Below are 7,762 nucleotides of genomic sequence, written 5' to 3'. Positions count from 1 at the left end.
ACGTTAGAGCCGATTATGGTCCCTTCAACATTGTTGAAAATAGAAAGATGTGCAACTAAATTCATTTTTTCTTTAATTTTATTGTAAGTTAAGAATTGGTTATAGTCTAAGTTATATCGATGTGATTCATCTTTAATTATTCTTTCAAACCCATTTACAAAGGAATAGTCAAGAGAATCCTATTTTAATAAATCCAACCAAGAGATGCAATTATACTGGATGAGTTCCGGATTCATCACCTATAAGGTTAGTATATAAAACTAGGCATAAGCTAGGGTGATTCAAACCTTAAAAAATCATATATATTTTTTCCTTGATTTTTTTATTCACATTGTCATGTCTATAGTAAAGTTGGGAGTTCAATTTATCCACATGTGCATCAAAATGTTTCAGATTCAGATCCTCCCAATCCAAACCTACAAGTCGATATTTCAGGATGTTCAACTCCTATGTATGCCTACTCGTGTTACTTTCTTCAATTAATCATCTTTAAAATATTTATAAATTTGGCACGTTTATGTTCAGGTACAATTTTCCTTCTACAATGAATTGTCTGTTTGATGGTGGGGATGTTGATGTGGATGAGGGTGTTTGCTCTCGTAGAAAAATAGAAAATTCTTTGAATCGCATAATTCATCCAGAAAGAAAGTCTCAGAAAATAGTTCATGCAATAGTTCCTACCCAAGAGAAGATTTAGTTGCAGCGTAGACATATGATTAGATTTTAATAAAGGATCTGATGATATTGAATCTAACAATATGTGGAAAAAAGATTATGATAAAGGATATGATAGCCCATTTTTTGAGGATGAAGTTCTTGAGTTTTCTCTTGAAAATCGTTTTAGAGGACGAATGGAATTAAAAGTTGAAAATACTTATAGTTTAAAATTTTTATTTCAAGTAGCTTTAAAGGAGTATGCGATGTTGTCAAACTTCCAGATTTAACCCATAAGGACTTGTCACACAACGATCTTAATCAATTGTGTTGTCCAAAGTTATCCTTGGCGCATTCATACTACTAAACTCCATGGGATTCTAACTTTTGAAATAAAGAAGTTAATCTCCAATTATACATGTATATTACCAACACGTGGTCGTGATTATAGGCAAGTCAGTAGTCGTTGGATTGTAGTTCAAGTGAAGGTGACTTTGAATAAATACCCTGATATGATACCTGCTCAAATTATCACATATATTCAAAAATACTTTGGTACTACAATTTTGTATCGTAAGGCATGAAGGGTAAAAGAGTTTGTTATATTGGATTTGGTTGGTTCATGGGATGAGTCATATCGTATATTACCATCATATTGTGCAGAGTTATTGTGTGTTGATCCTGATATTGTCACTATACTTGTGCATAGAGAAGAAGATATGTTTGCGAGATTTTTTTGGAGTTTTGGTACTTGTATTAAAAGTTACAAAAATAACATAAGAGGCATTATATCGGTTGATATAACCCACTTAAAAGGTAAATACCGTTGCCAACTCTCACTTGCAACTGACTTATATGATAATAACAAGATTTTTCCAATAGCCTTTGCAGTCGTCAAGAGTGAAAATACCGATTCATAGTCATGATTTTTTTGAATCCTCGAAAATAGAATTATTGGAATTGAAAGTCGGTTCGTATTGATATCTGATTGTCACACAGGCATTCTAGAGAGTGTCCCTCTTATATTTTCCAACGTTATTCATGGGTTTTGTTTAAGAAACCTATGTGATAACTTCGTACGTGAATTTAAGGACAACGTTGCCAAACAGAAGATCCGGATGATGGAAAAGATATATAACATTCCAACATTCCAACATTCGATATTTGGGTTGCACAACACTCAACCCAAATATTACAAATGGTTAAGTGTCATCGATTAAAAAAATGGATTAGAGCTTACTTTTATGCCAAACAATATCGCATGATAACGACGAACATATTTGAATGTATAAACAAGGTTCTAAAATTAGAAATGGAACTTTCGATTACAGCTCTTGTTCATGCAGTACATACTAAGTTGTTTAAGTATTTCTTTGAGTGGTCTGAAGAATGCAAAACATTCAAGGATTAGTTGACTCATGTTGCTTTGCGTGAAATTAAAAGATTTGATATTTCATCAAATTATGTGGATGTTCGTCAAACTGGAGCGTATATTTACGAGGTTGGTGTACTTAAAAATAAATATGTTATCTATTTGAGAAAGTTGAGTTGCATATATTATCGTTATGACCAGCTTGATCTCTCATGCCTTCATGTCATTTTTGCCATCAAGCAAGGAAAAATGTCACCTTATGATTTCTCAGAGGATTAGTTCACAGTTGATCGATACTGAGAAACATATAAGGATTCTATCAATCCCATGGTTGACAAAAATCAATGGATTGTTAGATGTGATGATGTGATCGCACCTTCTCCAAATGTCTTAATTTAGCCTAGTAGGCTAAAGAAAAACAGGTTCAAAAGTCAGTCCGAGAAATATTTATATTATCAATGTGAAAATTGTGGACATCATGACCGCAATCATAGGAGATGTGTGTACCTTCATGCTTCATAATTGTGGTTGACTTCTACTCGAAAAATAGTTATGAATATTTTTGTACAATTATATTACTTTATTTTTATCATCTGTATAAAATACATTCTGATATAATGTCAAGAGGATCCTTCTAACATTGCATAAAAGATAATTTGATATAATGTTAAAAGGATCATTCTGACATTTTATCAAAATAATTTTATTCAAGTGTCCATAAGATGAAATGTACAAAAATATATTTTTGAAAAATAATGGTCTTTTTATTTTACTTGAGGTATCCATATGAATCATTTTGATAAAATTAGTTGTTTTTTTATAAATTCAATGCCAACAAGATCTTTCTGACATTGTATTTATTCATTGTATTCAATTGTCCCTAGGATCAAATATTTAAGAATTTTTAAATAGCTGAACATCTATTTCTTTTCGATCAATGAACATGTTTAAACAAATTTATATATTTTTTGGTCAATAAACATGTCTAAATAATCAATTAGGTATATGATTTTGATTTATTTTGTTAAATTATGAAGATGTTTAAATAATCAATTGGATTATGATGGTCCATCATTTTGTTATATTATGAAGAATCACTTGTAAGTATTTTGCAAACATGAACTTATTATTATGTCTATGTATATTTTGATGACTTAAATTTCGAACATTATTATGCAGATATATTTGGATGGCTAAATACTATGTCGTGTTCATTGGACGCAAGTCAGAAATATACTCTACTTGGAAAAAGTGTAGGTATATTGATGGTTATCCTGGAGCATGTTATAAGTCATTTAAGACATTAAAAGATGTTGTAAAACACTTTTTTTATGATCAAGTTCGTGGTACTTGTCCGAATCAAAAGAAAAATGACAAGTTGGAGGCTTGTAGGACGTCTTGTGTTTTGGTTGGTATTAGTATGATTTTATTAGCAATTATGTTGTTAGGTTTTTATGTAATATGATGTTATTTTGTATAGATTTTTTTTTCAAATGATGTTATTAGGAACAAATCTTTAAAATTGTAATTGAGCCTTGATAACTCCTTATTGTTTAAAATGGTTGTGAATGATATAAGTAGATGTCTTACCCCTTAAAAAAGTAAAATAATATTTAGTGGGTGCCTTTATAAAATGTTATTTATAGAAAAAAATCAAATGCTGATACGACCACCCTCTGTTTTACACAATTCTTGAGTTACTAGAAAAGATCTTTATTTTTATAAATCATACTACATTATCTAAAAAGTGATTTGTGTTCCCCCTTCATTCTTTTATTGTTATGACATTGTCATGTATCTTTCATAATTAAATAAACTAGAATTTAAATTTGAGTTCTAGGTTTGCATTATTACTATCATCTTATTAACAAAGATAAATAATACGTAATTACAACAGTTGAAGTGGGTTATATTAGTAAAATATAATTGAAAAGTACTCAACTACTTTTATTAATAAACATAAAAACATTTTGATTTCATTCTTTAACATATAAATAACAAAAACATTCACATTTAAATCATGTTTATACATCTTCCTACAAACATAATAAGGACTACTATCTTGATTAATGTCGTCCTCTATATAATATGGAGAGCGAATATTATTACTATCTAATACCTCATCTATGAAATCGAAGTTCATATTTGGATGTTTTGCATAATCAGATCCTAAAATTTGTTGTTTACTTTTTCGGATAAACATCCGTCTATTTTCATCATACATCATGTTAAAGGCACTTTTGTTTTTGTCTGGGTTCTTCCTACTCATATACTATTTTATCTTTTTTAAAATAAATATGCATAGACTTCTCATCATACGCTTTAGTTTTTACCGTCATCGAGCAAATCTTGCTAGAACACATTTTTTTTAGTCTTCTCGTTATTATCGATTGATTCGAGTACATTTCAGGATCGTCATAATCAAGATTGAGCTCATCAACCTCATTCGATTGCACATTTACTATGTTAGAACTTATTTTCCTTCGTAAAAATAATTCTGAAGGTGTTGGTACTTTTTGGGTAAAAACACTTTTCTATTTATAGAATCTTAGGCTCGTTTATTGTGAAGCATAATTTTATTCAATACATGAAAAATATCTAAACTAAGAGATAATGACTTGACTTGACATCTGTGACACATTGATTATTTTGTCAAATTTCATAAAAAAAATTTCTAAATGATCTTTGTAAATCTGAGTGAATGAATGACTTGACTTGACATGTATGACACATTGATTCTTTTGTAAAATTTTGAGAAAATTTTTTCCAAAGATTTGTATAAATTTGAGTGAGTGAATGATTTGACTTGACATCTATGACACATCGATTCATTTATTAAATTATTGAAATTTTTTTTAAAAGATTTGTGTAAATCTTAGTAAATGACTTGACTTGACATCTTGACACATTGATTTTTTTCAAAGATCTATGTAAATTTGAGTTAATGACTTCACTTAACATCTTTCACATATTGATTTTTTTATAAATTCTTGAAAAAAAATATTTTCAAAAATCTGTGTAAATCTGAATGAATGAATTGACTTGACATCTCTGACACATTATTTTAGCCATCTGAAATTTGTGAAATTTTTTATAAAATTGGAACATATAGGTATGGCAAAACATGTAAGCTCTTACGAAAAAATCTAATGTGACAAATATCCTTCTAACATTGAATTTAGAAAAAAAATTAATTTATAATATCAAAAGAATTTGTATAAATATCTTAGTTACAATAAAAAGATGATCATTTCTCATATAAGATATTTTTGTACATTTTGATAATTTTTTTAGTCTTTTCGGGATATTTTATGTGATGTCCCGCCAAACGCTAACACAAATCCCAAGGCTACCTCGAGGCACTAAGTGGCACCTCGAAATTTCGGCATGGTCTCCTCTGTTTATGTTAGCGTTTCATGGAACTCAAACCTGATAAACCAATTTATAACAAAACATGTATATAAAAATGTCGATACAGGAAAAATAACAGCGGAAGACTAACATGTAAATATATCAGTGTACGGAAGGTTAGCAATATATATGATTACAAAATTTTAATCTCACTCTAACACAACCTTGACACTCAACTTCAAAATATGTATACACCTGGATGAAACTGACTACACAAAAGGGTATGGCCCTAATGTTCATCGTGCAACAAATTCTGATCGTCGATCTGACCGACCAGGTACTCCTCACTTATCGACTTTGCACCTGCCTCCGTAACTACAAATGCTGAAGCTAAAAAAATATAGGAAGAAAAGGGTGAGTAACAATGGTTACCCAGTAGGTCCACAAACAATTCCTACTAATAATCTCCTCTAACGTGATCGAATAATCATACTGCATCGTTTCAAAACATGCAAGTTTTATAATTGAAACTACGATTAACTAGTACATACGGCCAGGGATAAGCAACTAAACAATTTAAAAGTTACACATAACATCAATCATTCATACTTATTATACATTTGTCCTTTTATGCAAATACAGTTGACAACATTGAAATAATAGACATGCTTTGCAGTTTATAATTCAAAATATAACAACAGATACATAATACAAGTAGTGGAGTAATTGAATTTGAGCGTTGGGATTCACAACTGGATCGGTCCTAGTCGGGACATGATGTTACTACGTAAATCTGTCTTTTAGTTCCTGATTTTATGGCTGGTCGTGTCTACCACGCTTGCGAGACCATTTATCCGGCTCAGGCTGGTCGTTTGACGTCACCGTAAGCAATGGATCTCTTTTCGATGTGTCAGAACATTCGACTACTACTAGAGTGTTAGTGATCACTGACCAATCATCTTCGTCTATGCCTATCAGGCGTGCATGTGATTCCCAAAATAGCACTCCACTCGTATACGACCACCTTTACAATTCACGTTCACTGGTAAAGATAAGAAAGGAATGGACCCGAATTCCAGTTGTGACTCCACTCTTATACGCGTCCCATACCACGTATGAGCTTGGTAGTCCCTACCGTACATCCCAGGATAGTGCACCCCTCCGGATGATGTGACGCACTATCCCTTCAAGCATTCACAAACCCTTTAACAGCTCACAAAATAGCTACGTATATATATGATTTTTCATTTAAAACAAAAGAGAAATTAATAGAACAGGGTTGAGAATGGATATCCAGTTCCTACCATGCAACTGTGGCCACCCGACCTAAAATAAATAACAGTACTCAGCGCACGCACTAACATAGTCGTAAATAAATATGCAACCCTTTCATTAATAACCTAGATATCCTTTCACCAACCTACATATAACATACAATGTAAAAGACAGACATCACCCCTCGGGTGTGATTCTGACATTTTACTGTTTCATCCCTTTCCCCATTCTTCCGGTACTTTCACTTTTCGTCTTTTCGAATCAAATCATTCATTTTCAATCTTTCAAAGTCATTTTTGAATTCTCAATTGAAAATCATCAAGGTTTCTTCAAAATGAGGTCCCGTGATGCACGGTATCTAAGCTGACCAAAATTGTAAAAGCTGGTGAAGATTTGACTAAGTGTTGGAAACTCAATTTTTCAAAGTTCTCAAAATTGAAAATAGGTTTTTCGAAATGAAAATCTTGATCATGAGATTCGAAATCATATAGTTTTTGTAATCTAATTAAAGTAATACGAAAGTTATTACATTTTGAAAATTTGTCGAAAACGTTGAAAACTACGTTTTGTTCTTGAAACCAAAATTTGGATTTTGATCCTTTGAGATTCGGATCTTGAAACCATTCCCATTGTTCTGAAATGGGGGGTAAAACCTTAATTTCATTAAAGAACTTAAAGTAAGAGGAAATTTACTTAAATGTTTTTAATGAAATGAAGGGTGGGAAATCAAGTATAGGCAATGGGGAAGTTAGGCCAAGAGTCAGTCTGTTTCTTACTCAAAAAAAGGCTATCGGCGGTAGAAGCTTGTTCTGTCTGTGGAACCGACATTTTCTGCCGAAAAAAGATATTTATCGGCGACAGAAGCTTCATTCTGTCGGTAGAACTGACAGAGTGGGCATCAGTGGGTCGATGGGGCCAACGGTCCTGTAGACAACACTGAGCTTCCTCGCGATTTTTGGGTTTTTCGATCCCTTCTTTGGATCTTTGTTCCATTCTTCAAACCCCTTAATCCACCCACAAATTCAACATTTAAAACATAGATTAAACACATCAAATCCTTATTTCTAGCATGAATTTCAATTCAAACAAAGATTTTTACGATTCAAAGCA

Source organism: Akebia trifoliata, chromosome 2 (genome assembly GCF_017979445.1).
Source record: "Akebia trifoliata isolate Shusen 1 chromosome 2, ASM1797944v1, whole genome shotgun sequence".
In the NCBI taxonomy this organism is placed as follows: Eukaryota; Viridiplantae; Streptophyta; class Magnoliopsida; order Ranunculales; family Lardizabalaceae; genus Akebia; species Akebia trifoliata.
Note: the sequence above shows the minus strand (reverse complement) of the source record.